General features: G+C 46.3%; 1 protein-coding gene across 6 annotated transcripts in view; it reads left to right on the top strand.

Annotated features, from left to right (window-relative positions):
• Positions 1–22464, top strand: part of tenm3 (teneurin transmembrane protein 3) — a 909202-nt gene that overhangs the window by 105567 nt on the left and 781171 nt on the right. For all 6 annotated transcript variants that reach the window (XM_080189440.1, XM_080189438.1, XM_080189437.1 and 3 more), the window contains exon 2: positions 17016–17125. The gene's annotated coding sequence lies outside the window, so the exon portion shown is untranslated. The remainder of the gene's footprint in view (positions 1–17015; positions 17126–22464) is intronic.

Below are 22464 nucleotides of genomic sequence, written 5' to 3'. Positions count from 1 at the left end.
CGTCGACATGCCCTCTCACCAATGTGATTTGCGCGCTCCTCCCCACATTAAGTTGTCCAATCAGGTGTGAAGACTTAATACTGAAATAAAAATTGATGCAAATGGGGATCCTGACTTTTAACATTGTGATTCCCATTGTGTCATTGATAGAGGGGGGTGGAGGTGCAGGGACAATCGGGTGGGGATATCTCACTGGTGTAAAAGCTGTTTCGGGACTCAATGTATCTGTGCATGTGTCTGAATGTGCATATGTGTGTGTGTGTCTATGGCAAGGTGCAGAGGTGGCACAGTGACATAGTGGTTAGCACTGCTGCCTCACAGTGCTAGGAACCCAGGTTCGATTCCCGGCTTGGGTCACTGTCTGTGTGGAGTTTCCACATTCTCCCTGTGTCTGCGTGGGTTTCCTCCGGGTGCTCCGGTTTCCTCCCACTGTTCGAAGATGTGCAAGTTAGGTAGATTGACCATAGTAAATGTTCCCTCAGTGTGCCCGACCAGGCGCCGAGTGTGGCGACTTGGGGATTTTCACAGTAACTTCATTGCAGTGTTAATGTAAACCTACTTGTGACACTAATAAATAAACTTTAAACTGTATGCATGAATGTGTGTGGTGTAATGAACCCTTTCTTTTCACTTGAATATTATAAGAAAGCCTGTCTTGTGTCCTTTTTAAAGGAACAGCACTCAAGGGGTTAAAACTCTCCTAAAAAAATACATTGTGCGGTCAAGCCAAAAGGTGGGAAAAGGGGAAATTGTCCCACATCTCTTTCCATCTATAACAAGCCATATCGAAAGGATTCTCTCACGATTGACAATGAAAGTTTATGGGTAATTGAGCGCTTAGTCTTATGCAGTGAGTTGTTAGCTTCTGATATGAAGTTAAATTTCGGAGTGGGATGGATGGTAAAATAAAGCAGACTCTGAGCATACAGATAACAAGTGTTCACTCTGGTAGATCAAAATCTTATTCAAAATGCTGTACTGTGTTCATACCAAATTAACCTTGTTTTTGAAGAACATCCTTGTGCAACCATATTGAACCAACAATGCAACTCTTTTATGATGGGGAAGTACAATGCGTTAGTTGGATTTTCTTGTGTTAAAACTGCCCTGCCTCCCTTTAGGTTCTGTCAGAGATGGAACTGCCACAAACCCAATTCAAAATCAGGCCTAGAATGTCAAAGAACAAAGAGAACAAAGAAAATTACAGCACAGGAACTGGCCTTTCGGCCTTCCAATCCTGCACCGATCATACGTCCACCAGCCTGACTGAACTAAAACCTCTAACCCTTCTGGGCAACATATTCACATCCTATTCATGTATTTGTCAAGATGCCCCTTAAAAGTCCTCCATACCAGAAAACACATGTCAGAAAACATAAAAATTTGTTTAGGTGTTTAAATATTCAGATGATTTCGGTAGGAAGCGATGAGCCAATGCTGCATTTTGGCATCCCGCATTACACTGCAAACTATTGACTTTGCCAGTTTCATCTTAGCAACTTGCTTCCAAATTCCTTAGTTCCTGTGGCTTTTCTGGTACCAAGCTGCAAAGCCTTGCTTCTTGCGCACACTTCACAATGCCTGCAAGATTGGTGTTCCTTGTCCAGTGACAGGGTTTCTAGAGCATGTGTTAGAGCTCGAGCAGCACGATGGCACAGTGGTTAGTTTAAATTTTATTTATTAGTGTCACAAGTTTGCTTACATTAACACTGCAATGAAGTTAATGTGAAAATCCCCTCATCGCCACACTGTGGCACCTGTTCGGGTAGACTGAGGGAGAATTTACCATGGCCAGTGCTTTCAGACAGTGGGAGGAAATCCACCCAGACACGGAGGGAATGTGCAGACTCTGCACAGACAATGACTAAGCCGGGAATCGAACCTGGGTCCTTGGAGCTGTAAGGCAGCAGTGCTAACCACCATGCCACTGTGTTGCCCTGTGCCATTGTGCCACCCTAGCACTGCTGCCTCGCAGTGCCAGGGATCCGGGTTCAATCCCGGCTCAGGTGACTGTCGGTTGGAGTTTGCATGTTCTCCCCGTGTTTCCGTGAGTTTCATCCAACACTCCAAAAATGTGCAGATTAGGTGGATTGGCCATGCTAAATTTCCCCTTAGACTCCCAAGATATGTAGATTAGGGGGATTAGCCATGGTAAATGTGGGGGATTACAGGGATAGGGCCTGGGTAAGATGCTCTGTTGGGGAATTGGTGCAGACCCGATGGTTGAATTGCTTCCTTCTGCACTGAAGGGGTTCTATGATAGTGTAACCTTTGCAAAGAGAGATCACAACATTAGAAAAATTTGATAACCTCCTGCTCATCTCAGTGTCTGTCTCCATCCCGTGATTCTGATGCTTGTTTGTGCAACTCCCTTTAAGCCCATTTCCTTTCAGCGCTACCCCTGTATGGCAGGCAATGTCAGATCAGACAGTGGAATGCAGTGAATAAAGAGCAGCATTGATGGCAGCGATGTCGTGTATGGTGCCGGTTTCCACTACCCAGTTAATGATTCCAGATTTAATCTTGCCCTCATCGATTCTCAATATTTAGATTGTGGCATTGCATCCATTTGTCACAGGTCTCAAAGCAGGGTCTGGAGATATAAGTTAAATCAAGTGATTGAAGCGAGGATTAACTTTTTTTTTTACACAGGCAGTGAAGTGCAGTGTCAGACTCAGTCCCTGCTGCCATTTCTATGTTAACTTGGGTCAAAAGAAATGGAAATGAAAGGATACGGGAACTAAGCAGGCACAGGACAAGGGATGTCTCTGGGATAAGTTGCTGTGATGGAAGCCACTATGTTAAATGCATCACTTCCTTGCTTTCAGTCGAAGGTTGACACCTCTGCAGACCGATTGGGCTGAATGGCTTTTACTCTCTGTGCTATCCTCCAAGGCCAGGAGGAAGGTCATGTTTGAGGAAGTGTGACAGATTGTGGACAAGGAACATTGCTTTCAGTTACTTTCACCATCCTTGCGAGCACATTAAACCCAGGGCTTGCTGGCATCATTTCGAGACGACTAGAAAACAAGAGCGGGGATGCACTTCTGAGGCTTTATATGGTTTTAGTCAGACCACATTTGAAATATTGTGAGCAATTTTGGGCTCCATATCTAAGGAAGGATGTGTTGGCCCTGGAGGGGGTCCAGAGGAGGTTCACAAGAATGATCCCATGAATAAAAATCTTGATGTCTGAGGAACATTTGAGGATTCTGGGTCTGTACTCAATGGAGTTTAGAAGGATGATGGGAGATCTCATTGAATTTTATGGAATACTGAAAGGCCTGCATAGAGTGGACGTGGGAAGATGTTTTCATTAGTCAGCAAGACTAGGACCTGAGGGCACAGCCTGAGAATAAAGGGACGACCATTTAGCACCAAGATGAAGAAGAATTTCTTCAGAGAGTGGATGGTGAATCGATTGAATTTATTGCCACAGATGGGTGTACTGGCCAAGTCATTGCATATATTTAAGACGGGAATCGATTGGTAAGGGGATCAAAGGTTATGGGGAAAAGGCAGGAGAATAGGGTTGAGAAACATATCAGCCATGATTGAATGGCGGAGCAGACTCAACACCGGTGTCCCACGAATGAATTAAAAAAAGCACTCCCTGATTCGATTTGATTTTGAATTGATTTATTATTGTAACATGTATTAGCATACAGTGAAAAGTATTGTTTCTTGTGCGCTATACAGACAAAACATACCATTCATAGAGAAGGAAACAAGAGTGCAGAATGTAGTGTTACAGTCATAGCCAGATTTGGCCTGACTACAGGAAGCTGATTCGACATTCTCGCTGCTCACACCGATGCCTGTGAGAATTTAGCATGGCCAATGCATCTTTTATTATTGGGAGGATTTTATTAATCGAGATGTGCAGGGGTTGGGAGAGCATGGCAGGGCTGGAGAAAAAAAACTGCTGGAAAATTCCAGTGGGACTGAACTAAAAGTACATCAAACTTTAAAACGACAGGCACCCTTGGGAAGTTGCTTATATTGTTGGAAAGATCTATGTAGCTTCAGTTCACTTTCCTATGTCCTCATCCGAACCAGTCTTGCCACTCTAGACAACTACCTGGTCTACTCAGTGGTTGCACCAGCCCTGGTGAAACCTCTTCCTGCATTGTGTAGCAGTAAGAAGCATAATGAAATGTTTGATTAGTGACAGTGGCACTGACTGATAGTAATTTCCATTTGGGGTAATAGCATACAACAAACAAATACTGATTCAGCCATTCCACTCTTGAATGCTATTTCCATTGAATTGATAATTGGGTGGCACGATAGCACAGTGGTTAGCACTGCTGCCTCACAGCGCCACAGACCTGGGTTCGATTCTGGCCTCAGGTCACTGTCTGTGTGGAGTTTGCACACTCTCCATGTGGGTTTCCTCCGTGTGCTCCGGTTTCCTCCAGTAGTCCAAAAATGTGCGGCTTAGGTGGACTGGCCATGCTAAATTAACCCTTAGTGTCAGGGAGATTAGAAGGGTAAGTATGTGGTGTTACGGGGATAGGACCTGGATAGGATTGTTGCCAGTGCTTGCTGGCTGGGCCAAATGGCTGCCTTCTGCACTGTAGGGATTCTATGATCAGTTCTGGGGAAGAACTCACATCTGAAATGTTGAGTCTTTCAAGAAATTTTGATTTCCTGTTAAAATTGGCCCGTTTATGTTAAATGAAGCTTTACCGTGCTGTTTATTAAACTCTGGCAGAAACAAAGGAGACACTGGCAATCATCTGCAACAGAAAATAGGTATAAGCTGGCGCCAAATGTTTTTCAGAAGCTGTCTCCAAGCCTCGAAATACTGAATGGAGACTTAAGCATAAGTGGAATAGGCAGAAACATTTTTTAAGGAAATGTCTACGTTTACATGGCAGTGTCAGTGAACTGCACTAAATTCAGTATCAGATTTTAACAAAAACAAACTTTCCCATCAGTTTGGAGCACGGATATGGGTTAGATAAGGTCCTGCATCAAAATCTGGCTTAATGTTTTGACTGCTTTTAGTGATCTCACGTATTCCCCTGGTGGTCCCTGCGAGCCAGGTGCTGGGGATTGTCTCAGTCTGCTGCCTGCCTCCTTTCAGACTCTGCAGGCTTTGGATTAGTTTGTGAACGGTTGATCTGCATTGAGCCAGTTCATTCAGCCTCTCTGTATTTGCAGCTGATTTGAATGCGCCTGAACCGTGTAAGTGGCACAGCGGCTGAATGGGACAGAAAGCTGCGGTGTCGCTCTTTGTTGGCCTGCACAGTTTGGTTTCGCAGATGTTTGTGCAACACTGGCTCTCGATGAGGTTCCGATCCCCTTTCACCGTTTGAGGATTCGGGACTCAAAAGGTGTGCCTCCCTCCCCCGTATTCTGCTTGTTTTGCAAGAGAGCATGAGTGTGAATGACACTTTGATCGCCAGTAAAACTTCCAAATATTGAGGTAACAAAGAATTCTGAACAAAGCCTTTTCTTGCCCAGTCTTCGCTGGACTTGCATTGAATGTTGCCCCATTTAATATGGTGCTGCACAATTCAATTCAAAATAATACAAAGGTCATTTGCATCAAAAGAATGACCCTCTGGCTTGTTTCTTTCTCTCCTCTCCTAAATACGATGACAACAACCACAAACAGACCTACATTTAATTTTCACCACTACATTCGGAAAGAAACTCGAAATGCTTTGCAGCAGCATAGAAAGACAAAATTTGACACCAAGCGACATAAGGAGCTATTTGGGCAAGCAGCTAAATGTTTGGTAACATGGATTTTAAACAGGAGCAGAGCGAGAAGGAGATGGTAAGATTAAGAAAGCAATTGCAGCTTAAGGTCTGTAAGGCAGCTGAAGACGCAGCTCATTGAGGATGTTGCTGAAGACCAGAATTGAAGGAATTGACGTACCTGGAGGGTTGTAGGGCCTGCAGGAGGTTATAGGGAAGGGGATATATGGGGCCAATGGGCAGGATTTGAATACGTGGGGCTGGATTTTATGGCCTTGCTCAGGTAAGACCAGAAATTCCCGCCCGAGGTCAATGGAGATTTCCATTCTCAGACCATCGCCCGCACCGATTCCGTGACGGGTGGGGTGGTAGAATTCCAGCGATGGATTCAAACTTCAAAATCGAGGTGAAGAAGGATCACAGAGCTGTTAAGTAGATAGGGCTTGGTGAGAGTTAGGACACAGGCAGCAGAATCTGGACAAACCTGACCCCTGAATAAAGGAAGAAGAAGAAACTTGGCATTTATTTTTCTAATTCGCTCATGAGATGCAGGCATTGCTACCTGGGCCAGCGTTTAACGCCATTCCCTAATTGCCCTTGAACTGAGCGACTTACTAGGCCATTTCAGAGGGCAGTTGAGGGTCGAACATTTTGCTGTGGCTCTGAAGTCACATGTAGGCCAGACCAGTAAGGATGGCAGATTTCCTTCTCTAAAGGGCATTATAGAACAAGATGGGCTTTTCCAACAATCAATTATGGTTTCATGGTCATCAGTAGGTCCTTAATTCCGGATAATTTTTACTGAATTCAAATTCCACCATCTGCCATGGTGGGATTCGAACCCGAGTCCCTTGAACATCAGCTGAGTTTCTGGATTCATTGTTTAGAGATAATACCACTAGGCCATCGCCTTCCTCTTCGCAGCTTTCATGATGGCAGTGGTGATAGAGTGGTTAGCACTGCTGCCTCATGGTGTCATGGACCAGGTATTTGCAGCTTTGGTCACCGTTTGTGTGGAGCTTGCACCTTTTCCCTGTGTCTGCATGGATTTCCTCCAGGTACTCCGGTTTCCTCCCATGGTCCAAAGATGTGCGGGTTAGGTGGATTGACCATGCTCACTTGCCCCTTTGTGTCAGGGGGACTAGCAGGGTGAATATATGGGGTTACAGGGATTGGGCCTGGGTGGGATTGTCGTCGCTGTAGGTTTGATGGGCCAAATGGCCTCCTCCTGCACTGTCGGGACTCTATGACCTCTTTACAGCCAGCAGACTATTTTTCAAGTGTAGTCACTGTTGTAATGTAGGAAACAATCTGTACTGGTGCCAGTATATGACATTTGCACCACCTCCAGTTTTCTGTGGTTGGTGGCAAACTGCCAGGCTGACTATGAAACTGATTATCCCCAGCAGATAGATCCAGGGGGTTTACACTAGCTGGGCAAGACCCGCCCCTCATAGCAACCGACTGACTCCTCATGGCAACTGACTGAGTCACCCAGTTCTGACCCTGAACGCAAAGCAACCTCTTCTGATCCAAAACCCCTCACCTCAAAAAACCCCCTGCTGCAGTTTAAACAGGTTAAATATCCACCTCCTATTGTACGGTAATTATGGCTCAATCGTTTCCTGTTCAACGATGTGTTTATGAGGGGAGGGGACACAAGGCCCCCACCGTCCTGTTGCAGTATGACCAGGATAGAATTCAAAGAGAAGTAGTTGCTCTGGATTTCATAAGGTCTGACAGGCCAAGTGGAACTGTGAAGAAAATAACTACCTTCAAATGGGCAAGCAATTGGCATGCGCTACATGTAAACAAGTCTCACAGATAACAGTGTGATTTTTCTGACTTTTTTTCCCTCCGGTTTGGACAGCAGTCTCGTGTACTCTTTTAAAAGGTGGCACAAGAGAGCTGTGTAATAAAAGTGCTGCTGCACATACATCGGCTGCACGTTTGGGTTTTTTTTCTCTGATGAGAATTCTTGGGTGTACAATTAAAGGATCATAAAAGGCTGTAAATAAGACAGTGACTTTAGCAGCTGATTTGAAGTTCAGTATGTCTGCCTCCTGCCTTGTAAAATGGGGGAAGGTTGAAGGCGGCTTTTGTAGCCTGGGAACTGCTTGTTTGTGTGTGTGTGTGTGTGTGTGTGTGGACGTGATGCAAACACAATTATTCCCAGTGCAATCTTATCCAGACCTGAGTGTGTACCAGGCCAAGCTCCCTCCTCTTCAACAGACACTTAAGAAAGAACAGGATGCCTTGGGCGCTGCTTGTTAACAGAGCCTAATAATGTGCTACTGCCACTTGAAAACTGGACGATGAAACCAGATTTTTTTAAAAAAACAACAAACGTTCAACCTTTTTTGTTAGAACAAAGGGTAGCAGAGGAAAAAAACTCCTCCAGATGAAAAGCGAGGATGATTCATTGATGAGTCGGATCTGCTCAGTCACCATCAGCTCTCTCGCTGCCCTCATTATCATCTGTATATGAAATATAAGTCCAATCGCTTGGGAGTTTAGGTTAAAGGCGCCATCTATTCTGTTAAATACAGCACTGTTTCACTTTACAAAGGCATAATTTGGTTGGCAAACTTCTAACAAAAGCCCTCTGCAAACTGTGGCAAAAAGCGGGCGGAAGATTGATGGGGCTAACTGCATCTTAATCATTTATGGATCAGTTCACTCTTGGTGAACTTGACCCATTAAAGGTTCCCTCTCTCTCTCAAAAAAAACAGTCTTTTCTATCCCGCAGTGAAATCTTATCCCACCCATGGTCTGCCCTTTGGACCTTGCGGTCACTGGTCTCAGTCTTTGTGTGTGTGTGTGTGTGTGTGTGTGTGTGTGTGTGTGTGTGTGTGTGTGTGTGTGTGTGTGTGTGTGTGTGTGTGTGTGTGTGTGTGTGTGTGTGTAGAGGTGGTGGGGGGATGCAGGGTGAGGCTGATGTACAGAAACTGTACATTATCAAAATTGGAACTTGCCTTTGTTATTAACTCTCTCAGGAAGGATCATTTACATTTCACAAGTAGACTTACATTAACACTGCAATGAAGTTACTGTGAAAATCCCCTAGTCGCCGTACTCCTGCGCTGAGTGAGGGTGAAGTTAGCATGGCCAATCCACCTAACCAGCAATCTTTCAGTCTGTGGGAGGAAATAGGAGCACCCGGAAGAAACCCATACAGACACGGGGAGAACATGTAGACTCTGCACAGACAGTGGCCCAAGCCAGGAATCGAACCCAGGCCCCTGGCACTGTGAGGTAGCAGTGTTAACCACTGTGCCACCCCGTCCTTGCATAAACATTAAAGGCAAAGAGGCTGTGCTTAATTTGTTACTTGAGAGGTGTCGGGCTGATGTCAGAGTGATGTGTTCTTTCTCATTGTATGTCTCAAACATCGAAGGCTTCCTCCTAAAAAGCCTGACTGCAGGAGACTGAGTACAATGCATTGCTGAAGCTTGCAAGGACGTGCGTTTCCAGCATGAGAAATATTGGAAGAAATATAAAAGATGGGTCCAGGTTCAGGGTGCTTAATATATGAATCTCTGAAATTCCAAAGTGATCACTTTCTTGATAGGCAGTGATTTATAAAAAAAAGAGACCTTGCAGTTACAGCATCTTTCACAACCTTTGGATGTCTCAGTGTTCCTCAGCCAATGAAGAACTTTTGAAGTGTATTGATTGTTGTAATGTAGAAAGGACAACAGTCAAATTATCCACAGCTAGGTCCCTCAGATGGTAATGTTATAATTCGACGTTATGATAAGTTATTAAAATTAAAATGTCTTTATTGGTATCAAATTAACACTGTAAAAAGTCTCACAACACCAGGTTAAAATCCAACAGACTTATTTGGTAGCACGAGATTTCGGAGTGCTGCCCCTTCATCAGGTGAGACTGGTTTTGTGACACTTCTTAGTGTGCATACCCCAATCTAATGCCGGCATCTCCACATCATGGCGACATTAACACTGCAATGAAGTTAGTGTAAAAATCCCCTAGTTGCCACACTCGCAGTGCCTGTTCAGGTACACCGGAGAGAATTTAGCATGGCCAAAGCACTTAACCAGCACATCTTTCGGACTGTGGAAGGAAAATGGAGCATCTGAAGGAAACCCACGCAAACATGGAAACGCCACACACAGTAAATGCGCAAATGTGTTTGGGGGAGGCCAGATAAATAAGAAGTGTAGAAAGCAAAGGATACATTCACAGGGTTAAATGAAGTCAGGTGGGTGGAAGCTTGAATGGAGCATCAATGGTGACAGAGGCCAGTTGGTGTGAATAGTGGGTATATGTGCTGCATACTTGCTGTAAGGGTGGTAATGAGAGATCTCATTAAGTATTAATTGTTGCAATGAAGTAAATTCCTAAGAAGTCAGGCAGTAGGACTAGCAATTTGAACTAATAAAAATAAATTTAAAGCAGACATATTGGGAAGAGAAGTCGGCTATTCACCCCCTCAAGCCTTTTTTTGCCATTCAATGAACTTGTGACTGATTTTACCTCATTTCCATTGAGCTGCCTTTGTGCCAGTCCCCTCACTGTGCTGAGTTAATGAAAAATCTATCGATTGCCATGTGGGTCACAGCCAGCAATAGCAACGTTTTGGGGAAAAGGTTCCCACTACCTTTTGTGTGGAATCGGTGCTTTCTGAATTTGCACCTCAATGGCCCACCTCTACTTTTTAAGTTTATGGCCCATTCTTTTGGAATTCCACAAGTCAACAATGTTTCAAGCAATCTGCCAGGCGTCGTGTCAAAGACTAAGTCAGGAAAACACAAAATGCAGCAAGTTCACGGGTGACACGGTGGTTAGCCCTGCTGCCTCACAGTGCCCGAGACCCGGGTTTGATTCCCAGATTGGATCACTGTTTGTGTGGAGTCTGCACGTTCTCCCCATGTCTGCGTGGGTGCTGGTTAGGTGCATTGGCCATGCTAAATTCTCCCTTACTGTGCCCGAACAGGCATTGGAGTGTGGTGACTAGGGGATTTTCGAAGTAACTTCATTGCAGTGCTAATGTAAGCCTAAGTGTGACATTAATAAATAAATTTAAACATCTCATCTAACCTTACAACCTCTCCCTCTCCGCTTTTTTCTTTTCTCGCAATCCACAAATCTTCCCGACTTTGATCTCTGCTATGAAAACAGATGATGAATCATGGAAGTAATGATCTGGAATAAAATAAAGTGGAAGAGCCATTTTCAATTTCACCTGAAAACGAAATGCTTTGCAAATCTAACTATATTCTCGGACCGCTGCTCTTTGGCTACACTGACTTTCCTCGTGTTCGTTTAAAATGAAAGGTTTATTTTAAGGGTGGCGCCTTGGGACTTTTCTGAACTTCCCCAGCAGTCAAAATTGTTCGGAGCATTTTAATCCATTAAAAAGAACAATCTTGGTTTTCTGCTTCAAGGAACTCATTATCTTTTACCAAATAGGTTTGTTTGAGCACAAGGCAGTAACCACGCTATTGGCAGCAGATATCCAGGAGTCAGCACCATGGTACAGCAAACAAGAATCACATTCACGATCAGCATTCCAGTTAAAGACCATATCATACAGTAATTTCAGAGTGACAGCCGAGAAATCCCATCCAGGTCACATTCATCAAAGTTGTATATTATCCCAGCTGATGGCTGTACAAGTGAGATGTGGAGTTGATGGCATTATTTCTCATTCCGCCCCCACAAATCTTCTGTAGTTATTTTGAATGACTTTAAAATGTCTCTTTAGCTCCAAGCTATTTGGTCAAAAAAAACCCTGATGTGTTTTCCTGAGTTGGTTGAGTAGTTCCGACAGAGAGCCGAATCTGATCCGATGGGCCAAGTGGCCACCTTTGGTGCAATGACCATTATGTGATCCAATATGCTTGCAGGTGAGTGAGTGAGGGGTTGATAGTTGGGTGAGGGTCAGTGACTGACGGTTAGCGGGTGAGTGAGGGTTAATGGTTGAGTGAGTGAATCAGGTTGAGTGAATGCGTGAGCCAGGGTGAGTGACTGAGAGCATGAGTGAGGGTTGATAGGTGGGTGAGGGTGGTTAAGTGAGGATGATAGAGGGTGAGTGAGTGAAAGAGAGTGAGGATTGATAGGTGGGTGATGGTGGCTAATTGAGTGTTAGAGGGTGATGGAGGGTGAGTGAGTCAGGGTGAGTGAATGCATGAGGGAATGTGAGTGACTGAGGGTGAGTGAACGAGGTGGAGGCAGGATGGGTGAGGTTCCCAGATAGAACACTCATCAAGGTGAGATTTCTCTGAGTGCTGAGATCTCCCCCAGTTGGTGCTGCCACCACCACCACCTCTTCCCCTCCTCCCGGCTCCTCCTCTTCCTCTCTGCCACCTCCGCCTTCCCATCTTCAGCAATACTTTGGCTGCACAGGTATCCAGTGTGCACCAGTTACAATGGATCCAGCCATCGTATTTGCAGCCACGTCCCTCCCTATTTCTTGTCTTGGTATATAGTTCAACATGTGGCAATTCTCCATGCATGGTCATGTTGCCAGTTCTGTAATTTCAATGAACACAAACAAAATTCAGAGTATGTTGGATTTTTATTTTGGAAATGGGCATGTTTTTCAGATTGCAAATCAAGCAGCAGTCACCTTCTCATAGGCATCAGGCTGATAATTGTACAGTTTCCCAAAACTCTCAAAGAAATCAGAGGTATAGGGTCACATCAGAGTCCGTGTGTGGCCCTGTTGGGGCAAGGGGCATGCATGACTTTGGCCTGTCCCAAACTCCTGAGCTGAACTCGCTAAGGCTCTTCAACAGCACCTTCCAAACCCACGGCCATTACTGTCAAGAAGGACAAGGGGCAGCAGGTGTGTGGGAACACCACCTCCTTCAGGCACCCCTTGAGCCACTGAGCATCCGGACTAGGCAGTATATTGCCATTCCTTCGCTGCCACTGGGTCAAAATCCTGGCCTTAACAGCATTGTGGGTGTGCCTATACCACATGGACAACAGTGGTTCGAGAAGGTAGCCCCATCACCACCTCCTCATGGGCAACTTGAAGTTAAAGTTTATTTATTAGTGTCACAAGCAGGCATGCACTAACACTGCAATGAAGTTACTGTGAAAATCCCCTAGTCACCACACTCTGGCGCCCATTCAGGTACACTGAGGGAGAATTTTGTATGGCCAATGCACCCTAGCCAGCATGCCTTTCAGACTGTGGGAGGAAACCAGTGCACCCAGAGGAAACCCATGCAGACACGGGGAGAATGTGCAGATTCCACATAGATAGTGATCCAAGCCAAGAATTGAACCCAGGTGCTAAACACTGTGCCACTGTGCCCGCCCCCTCCCCCGTTCCGCCCCCCAGCGGGACAGGCATTAAGTGCTACCCTAGCCACATTCCATAAATTTTAAAATCACAACTAGACATAGCCTAAATTGGGTGACAAAATCAGGGGTGAAATGCTTTCTGGCTGGTTCCTGTTCGATTCTGGTTGATCCCAGGTACATACCTGTCATTCTAGTCCGGGTTACAGCTTTTGTTCAAGTTGGAGTAGAAATGATGAAGTAGCTGACAGTTGAGAAGATACAGATTTTGTTGGATCATTTTTTTTGAAAGGGTTAATATGATGTGTAAGTGATTATTGTTGCATATCCACTTACCTCTGCCTATATATATCTCAACCTTCACTGCTCACCATGTATTGAAGTATCTGGAAATAATTAGGTTCTAATTTTATTTTTGCCAAAAGGAATGTGGAAATATGTGTGTGATTATTTTTTATATCAACTGCTGGGACATATGAGCCATTGGATAGCAAAGCAGATTTTTCTGTGCTGAGGAAGTATGTGAAGAATGGGACACTTCATAAAGAGTATCCCTTCTATATCAATGGGCAGGAGTACTAAAATTGCACTTTTTAAACAGGGGCCCACATTCAAAATGTCCAGTGAATATTTGGACCAGAGCTTGGAGAGAGATTTGCAACAGTATTAAAAGTAATTCCTTCAGTTGACATGACCCCCTGGCCCACCCACACATTATTTCCTTCTTCGCTTTCCACTCCACCCCATCCCGGCACTTTACAGGCCTGGAGGGACTCAGATTGAAGGTGGGATTTTTCCGAGACATTAAACTGTCTTCCCGTTCAGACAGATGTGAAAGGCCCCACGGGAATCTCCTCACTGCTCTAGCCAATACTTATCCCTCAATCAGCACCAGTAAAACCGATTACCCAGTCATTACTGCGTTCTGTGAGATCTTGCTGTGTGTAAATTGGCTGCCGTGATTTCTCACATTAGAACAGTGACGATATTTCGAAAGTGTTCAATTGGCAATAAAACACTTTGGGCCATTCATGCTCTGATGTTATGGTGCTACATAAAAACAGTGAGTGTTACTTTCTGTGCCCACTACCACCTCCAACACTGCAACCCCCCCCCCCCACCCCCCTCCACGCCAACTGCCATGGTGTGCACTGCAGAGCAGAGGCAGCCCACCATTGGTTGGCGGTGGGATCTTCTGGCCCTGTCCCTGACAACGGGGCTTTCTGCCGTTTGCCCCCCCCCCCCCCCCAACTGCTGGCGAACACTTTGCGGTGGATTGCCGTCGGCGGCACTGGATCCCACCAGCAGGGGACAAGCCGGAAAATCCTATCCGTTGGGCAGAATTCTCCAACCCTTCTCGCCGGCATGACCTTCTGGTCCTGCCAAGGCCAACTCTGCCATGGGTTCCCTGACAGCAGCACAGGCGAGGAATGACATCGATGGGACTGGAAGATCCTGCTGAAGGCTGGCGGCAAGTCGCCTCCACAGGAAAATGTGTCACAGGGAGGGGGCGTAGGGTTGGAAGCTCGGCCCATTGTTTTCCAGCCTTAAACAAATTATGCAAGAATTGAATAGCAGTCACCCAACTGAGTAGGTACAAACAAAGAGAACAAAGAACATAAAAAGTACAGGGACAGGCCCTTCAGCCCTCCAAGCCTGCGCCAATCGTGATGTCTGTCTAAACTAAAACCGTATCCACTTACAGAGTCCGTATCCTTCCATTCCTATCCTATTCATTTATTCATCTGGATGCCACTTAAATGACACAATCGCACCTGCTCCCACTGCCTATCCAGGCAGCGTGTTCCAGACATTCACTACCCTCTGTGTTAAAAAACTTGCCTCGTGCGTCTCCTGTCAACTTTTCCCATGGACCTTAAACCTATGTCCCCTAGTACTTGACTTTTTTATCCTAGGAAGGAGCATCTGACTATCCATTTTGTCCATGCCACTCATCATCTTGTAAACCTCTATCGTGTATATATAGCAAGTGGAGCCAGGAAACATATTAACAGTTAGGTTTTGAGCCTTTCCCTACACTCTTCTGTATTCCTGTTTCTTGTCTGCCCCATGGTTCTTGGTCCTAAGTTATTTTGATGCTTAACAAATGTGTTATTGAAGCCTTGCATGTTTGAAAAGTACATTTTTGTGGTGCTGTTGTGAAAATAAATTAAAAGGAAAAAACACTACAAAACTGAAACAAAAATAAAATACACTGCAGATACACTGAAGATATTACAGCTTCCATTAAAATAATCTTCAAAACTGTTGAGCCTATTAATTCGTTGGAATTGCGAAAACTTTATTTTTTCATGAAATGTTATCATTCCTTTTTATTTCTTCATTGCCTGTCCTTTTCTCATTTTCCCAGTCATTTTCCTGGATCACTTCACATTTCCATATGCCATGCATCTTCGAATCTGTTAATTTCTACCTGGGCAAATAAAAAGATCTTGGACGTTGCCAGCAAATAAAGTTAGTGGCAGCACACCACATTTTAATTGCATTGCCCTGAAACCAAAGTTGCTGAGAGTCTCAACAACTTGAGTGGGAATTTTCAGCCACCCTTGTCCAAAAAGCTGGAAATTTCTGCCCGGGGTCAACAGATCTTCATGTGGTCTGCCCCCTGCTCGCTACGATCCCCATGGTGGACGGGAGTGGTAAATTCCACCCTTTGAGTTATCGGGCAAGTGAAAGCACAAGGCTGTGTGATTTCCATCCAGTCTCCCACCATACCAAATTATGGCCGGAATTCTCTGACCTTGCCCACAGCTGGCATTCTCCAGTCTCGCAGCAGCGAATGGAGGTTTGGCTAAGCACCAAATTTTCCATCCTTGCTGGAAGTGGTGACATGCAAGACCAGAGATTTCCAGCTTATATTTTGCCACAAGGGGCTATTGAGGCATATGCTGTGATGGTGTTTGAAAAGGGCATTGAAAAGGGGGATATAGATGGTCATGGGAGAAATACTGTTTGGAATACTGTGTCGAATTCTGGTCGCCACACTACCAGAAGGACATGGTGGCTTTGGAGAGAGTACTGAAAGGGTTTACTAGGATGTTGCCTGGTAAGGAGAGTATTAGCTATGAGGAGAGATTGAATAAACTGGGATTGTTCTCCCTGAAAAGAAGAGGCTGAGGGGCGCCCTGATGTAAGTTAATTAAATTATGAGGGGTACGGATAAGGTGAACAGTTGGAAGCTTTTTCCCAGGGCAGAAATGACAATTAGAAGGGGGCACAAGCTCAAGGTAAGGAGGGAAATGTTCAGTGGAGATGCACAGGGGAAGTTTTTTTACACAGAGGGTGGTGGTGGCCTGGAGTGCACTGCCAAGTGAGGTAGTTGAGGCAGATATGTTCGTGACATTTAAGACTCCTCTGATAGGCACCGGTGAACTGGTGGGGAGGCAGCATGGTGGCACAGTGGTTAGCACAGCTGCCTCACAGTGCCAGGAACCTGGGATTGAAACCTGGCTTGGGTCACTGTCTGTACAGAGTCTGCACCTTCTCCTCGTGTCTGCATGAGTTTCCTCCAGGTGCTCTGGTTTCCTCCCACAGTCCGAAAGACATTAGGTGCATTGGCCCTCGCTAAATTCTCCCTCAGTATACCTGAACAGGTGCTGGAGTGTAGCGACTAGGGTATTTTCATAGTAACTTCATTGAAGTGTCGTTATAAGCCTACTCGTGACAGTAATAAATAATCTTTAAACTTTAGAGGGATACAAGCGGTTGATCTAGATAGGATAGGCTTAGTGGGCTGAAGGGCCTGTTCCTGTGCTGTACTATCCGTTGAGGGAATGAGACTTAAATCAGTCGTAGTGGCGCAGGTTTCCTTCCGAACTATAATTGCTTCGATATGCTTCCATGATTAGTAAAAATGAAAGTTGTACAGCGTCCATGATCTTCTGAATAATTTTGACTTCTTTATGAATTTGAACAATATCAATTATTAAGCACAGAATAACCAAAATGGGAAAGTTAACAATTTATCGTTGGTAGTCAGTTTTAATTTTTAATGCACCCAACAGGCAGGCTGAGATTGATGATCCAAACCCAGGGGACCTGTGAGGGGATCGAGCTGGCTGAACAGAAAAACACACACAACTGAACTGCAGGCATCAGAGCTGCTTTAAATCAGGTAAGTCTCTGTGCCTGTTTTAATCCTCTCAAAGCCTTTCATGCGGAAAAATGCTGTGCGTTACATCCCCCTCCCCCCGCGCCCCGGTGTATGCGGTGAACAGTTGCACGGATTATTGATATGCAAGTCGCAGATTGTTGTCCAACGTATAAGCAAACTGAAGGTTATAAGTGCGGGGAAATCCAAAAGAAAAGGCTGCAAGTGCAGGGTTACAATCAGCCGGCCAGTCAGTGTCTGTGGAAAGAATGGACGGGTTAACAGTTCAGGTGTTGAGCCTTTTGTTAGAATGTCAGCGAGATATTGATGTTATTAAGGAGCTGGATGATTGACTGCTCATCTCGGTATGGCTGAGAGATTGGTTCTCATCGGCACAGTGGTTGCCTGTTGATTTCAAAGAACAATTTTTGGCTACACACGTTGTATTTTAAAGTTTATTTATTTGTCACAAGTAGGCTTACATTAACACTGCAATGATGTTACTGTGAAAATCCTCTAGTCGCCACACTCTGGCACCTGTTCGGGTACACCGTGGGAGAATTTAGCGCAGCCAATGCACCTAAACTGGACATCATTCAGACTGTGAGGAAACTGGAGCATCCCAAGGAAACCCACGCAGACACGGGGAGAATGTGCAGATTCTGTACAGACAGTGACCCAAGCTGGGAATTGAACCCAGCTCCCTGGCGCTGTGAGCTGCGGTGCTAACCACTGTGCTGCCTTGCCACTCCTTAAACTTCCCATTTTCTTTAAAAAGGCATTGCTGATGAAGCATTATAAGTATTATGCTTTCAGAGAAACTCATGGTGTTGAAGCAGGCTAGTCGACTCTCCTGCCTATGTTGGTACTCTGCACTGAAGCCGCACTGCCGCTTCCTGTCCTTTAATTCCTGGGATTCTAATATGTCTTGCCATTTCTGCAACAAGGCTTCCTAAAATCTTAAAACATACAGTTATAGACACAACTGGAACCATTGGGCTCATTCTGCCCATGATGGCTCTTCATGAAAGAGCAGTTCAGATAGTCCCCACCCTGGCCCTTTCCCCTTTATCCAGCACTGTTTTTAATTTTGTCTTTGGGTTCCTATTCAATTGAAAACCACAATTGCCCTGGTGCCTCCACCAAACCCTCAAACAGTGCATTCCAGATCCTAACCACCTGCTGCATAATAAGTTTTCCTCATGTAGCATTTTGGTTCTTTTGCCTTTCACCTGAAATCTGTATCCTTCAGTTCTTTGCCCCTCCGCCATTGGGAAAAGTTTATTCCTACCTCTTCTGTCTAGAACCAAAGAGCCCTTACAGTGCAGAGGGAGGCCATTCAGCCCATACTGACTCTCTAAAAGAGCACCTTACCCAGGCCCACCTGCCCATCCTATCCCTTTAACCACACACATTCACCATAGTTAATCTACCTACATATATTGGGACACTAAGGGGAAATTTAGTTTGGCCAATCCACCTAATATCTTTGGACTATGGGAGGAAACTAGAGCACCCGAATGAAACCACACAGACACGGGAGGAACATGCAAACAGACAAGGTGACGGTGGAGCAAGGTGACTTCTTGCCCAGTATACCTTCTCATTTTATCTTTTACTCTCATTCTATGCTTTTCTATGATTGTAACACTACATTCTGCACTCTCTTGTTTCCTTCTCTGTAAAGGGTATGCTTTGTCTGTATAGCGTGCAAGAAACTATGCTTTTCACTGTGTAATACATGTGACAATAATAAATCAAATCAAAATCAAATCAGTCACCCAAGGTTGAAATCAAACCCGGGTCCCTGGTACTGTGAAGTAGCAGTGCTAACCACTATGCCACCCTTCACAATTTTGAACATCTCAATTAAATCTCCTCTCAGGAGAACAATCCTGGCTTCTCCAGCCCCGACCTGAACTCTCTCCCATCCCTGGAACTAATCTAGTAAATCTTTTTCGCACCCTTTTGTTCAACAAAGAAAGTGACAAGTCATAGTTAGCTGGAAGTTTTGTGTTGAACAAGTGATGCCTTTTTGATTTAATGGAACCATTGACATTGGATCTTTGAAAGTGACTGTTTCAGATATTGGTAATTCATTGTGTCAGACAACCATTCAAAGTAGTTTTATGCGGAAGGATATGAATGGTGCTTATTTAAGAATTAATTCTTTTTCTTCAGCACATGCTAAAAATGATTGCCCTTTGCCTTTACCTTGTCCGATTAAAAACAATCATTGCCACATAGTCTGCTTAGTGCTCGAGAGTAAATAGTGGGCAGTGTCAAGTCTGTTGAAACAATTGCCTCTTTGGGCCCAATTTTACCAAAAATTCGCGCCTGAAAATGGGCGCGAAATCGCGGTAATTTCAGGCGTCGGGCCTGCAACGCGATCTGCACCCGAAACCGAGCAGATCACGCCTTTACCGACAACCGATTTGGGCATGGATCCGGTCCGCACCACCGCATTTAAATCGACTTAATGAACCGCGTGCCCAACTCTATACTGCCAAAACCCACTTTACCGTCTTCGGACCCGTTCCAGATCTGCACCGTTACCAACCTGCAGAATAAAAACCCGAAGCAGATTCCTATTCTGCAGGGGAACCTCCCGAAACCCATCCTCCTCAAACACCCTTCGCAGACTCCCTGCTAACCACCCCAGCAGCCCCGCTCCCCTCCCGCCATCCAAACCCCCGGGAGGCAGACAGGCAGCTACCCCCATCCCCCCCACCCATCCCGTGATCGGAACCCCCTGTGGGAGGCAGATCCCCCTCGGCAGAGCACACCACACCCCCCCCCCCACCCCCCCACCCCCACCCGCAACCCTCCACCAACCCCCCCGGGAGGCAGCCCACCCCACGATCCACCCCCCACCCCTCGGTCAGGACCCAACCCCCCCATCGCCCCAGGGAGGCAGGCCCTCCCCCTCGGCAGAGTACACCCCCAACCTACCTCGATTGCTGCTCTCCCTCCACCATCCTTCTGACCCGCACTCTTTGACGTGGAGAAGTTGGACTGGGGTGAGCACAGTAAGAAGTCTCACAACACCAGGTTAAATCATGTTGGAGTGGTGTTGTGAGACTTCTTACTGCGCTCGTTGGACAGCCTACAGCACCTTCCTGGCCTTCCGCTGGCATCTGCTGGAGGAGGGGGGGTGGCGGGCTCATGTGCATCTCAGGTTGGGAGGGGCGTGGTGGAGGATGAGGGGAGGATAGACTTAGGAGAATCTCCACCACCCCCACCGCACCCCCACCCGAACCACAGATCCATCTGAGCCCACCCCCCTCCCCCGGCAGAGCCAGCGGAAGGCCAGGAAGGCGCTGCAGGCTGACCAACGAGTGCAGTAAGAAGTCTCGCAACACCACTCCAACATGATTTAACCTGGTGTTGTGAGACTTCTTACTGTGTTCGCCCCAGTCCAACGCCGGCATCTCCACATCAACGAGCGCAGGTCAGAAGGATGGTGGGGGGAGAGCAGCAGTCGAGACACTTTGGGGGTGTGCTCTGCCGAGGTGGGGGGGTGGGGGACTGCTTCCCAGGGGGATCTGACTGTGAGGCGGGGGGGGGGAGGGGGCCTGCCTCCCAGAGGGGTCGTCTGATCCCGGGGTGGGGGGCTGCCTCCCGGGGGGGTTGACTGTTGGGGGGTTGTTGGTGTGGTCTGCCAGGGGCCCTGTGTCCCGGGGTGGGGGGGGGGAGGTGGCTGCCTCCCAGAGGGGGGGCCTGATCAGGGGGCCTGCCTCCCAGGAGGGTCCGAATGCGGCTCATTTCCCCCCCTCCCAGCTCCTTCTGGTTTTGCCTTTCGCGCCCGGGCACGCTGTTTCAGATCATCTTCAAACTGCACATGCGCAGTTCAGCGTTCCGATCGTTCCGGCAGCGCTATGCCCCCGTCCACAACGCGGAACGGACCAGAGCCGGCAAAAAGCGTACGGGCGCGCTGGAACGGGAATTCCGGGCTCGGATCTGTTTTACATCCGGATTCGGCCCTTAGCCTCCAATTGGTGAAATCTGGCTCTTAGTGTTCCAATATGTGTAGGTTCGGCAGATTAGCTATGGTAAATGCATGTGGTTACGGGGGCTATGGCGGGGCAGTGGTCCAGGGTAAGATGCCCTTAGAGAGTTGGTATGGACTCAATGGCCTCCCTCTGCAATGCAGGGATTCTATGGTTCTAGAGGGAGCAGATGGGAAGATACTTTTCCTATTGGCAGAGGAGCCAAGAACTGGAGGATATAGATTTATGGATTCAGCTATATGAGGAAAACTTTTTTCAGCTTTGGAGGCAAACAGTTAACCTGTAACACTATGCTGATTAATGGACTTGCCATTAAGCTGGCCTGTGTGGTACAGTCATATGGTGAAATAACAGAACCAGACACGTATTTGATCTGCTTGCTCTTATCCTGTTTCGCACAGGACTGCCTGTGTTGCTGTAATTAAAAACAAGCATACCAATTTATTTTGAAGTTTTAATTTAGTAACCCGGTAACAGACGTACGCTTGTTCAATAGTGTGATGAGAGTGAATCGAGCTGCATCCTGTGTGTCATTAACTGTGCAGATAATTCAGTGCGTCTTTCTCCAGAGCTCCTTTTCAACTCTGACTAGCCGGCATTCATTGTCCACTTGCACCCTGAAGGTGTTGGGCCACACAACTCCACAGGCCCCAGAGAAAGCAACTGGCCATTCATCTTGTGAATCTCGCTTCTGTTGCCAAGCTGTTCAAGAATGGAGGGCATTCGGCCTGTGTCAGTTCTGTCCTCGTACCGTAGAACCATAGAATCCCTACAGTGCAGAAGGAGACCATTCAGCCCATTGAGTCTGCACTGCCCCTCCCAGCAAGCATCTTATCCAGGCCCACCCTCCATCAATTCCTGTAACTTCATTCGTTTACCATGGCTGATTCGCCTAACTTACATGCTTTTGGACACCAAGGGGCAAATGAGTATGACCAATGCACCTAACCTGCACATTTTTGAATACTAAAGGGCAACTTAGCATGGCCAATCCACCTAACCTGCACATCATTGGACACTCAGGGACAATTTAGCATGACCAATCCACTTAACCTGCAAATTTTTGGACTGAGGGAGGAAACCAGAACACACAGAGGAAATCCTAAATAGACAAGGGGAGAATGTGCAAACTTCAGACAGTCGCCCAAGGCCGGAGTAGAACCTGAGTGCCCCGCACTGTGAGCCAGCATTGCTAATCAGTGCGCTACTGTACCATAGTATTCTGCGTATAAAATCAGATCGGAGGATGGTAACAGTACATTCACTTGTGCCATCATGTTCTGCATCGGCTCTCTGCAGGAGCAACTTACCTGGTCTCTTTTGCCCAGCTTTTCTTTGTAATGATGCAAGTCC

The sequence above is a fragment of the Carcharhinus amblyrhynchos genome, chromosome 5 (assembly GCF_965287045.1).
Source record: "Carcharhinus amblyrhynchos chromosome 5, sCarAmb.v2.hapA, whole genome shotgun sequence".
NCBI classification, from domain to species: Eukaryota; Metazoa; Chordata; class Chondrichthyes; order Carcharhiniformes; family Carcharhinidae; genus Carcharhinus; species Carcharhinus amblyrhynchos.
This window is presented reverse-complemented; position numbering and strand designations above follow the sequence as displayed.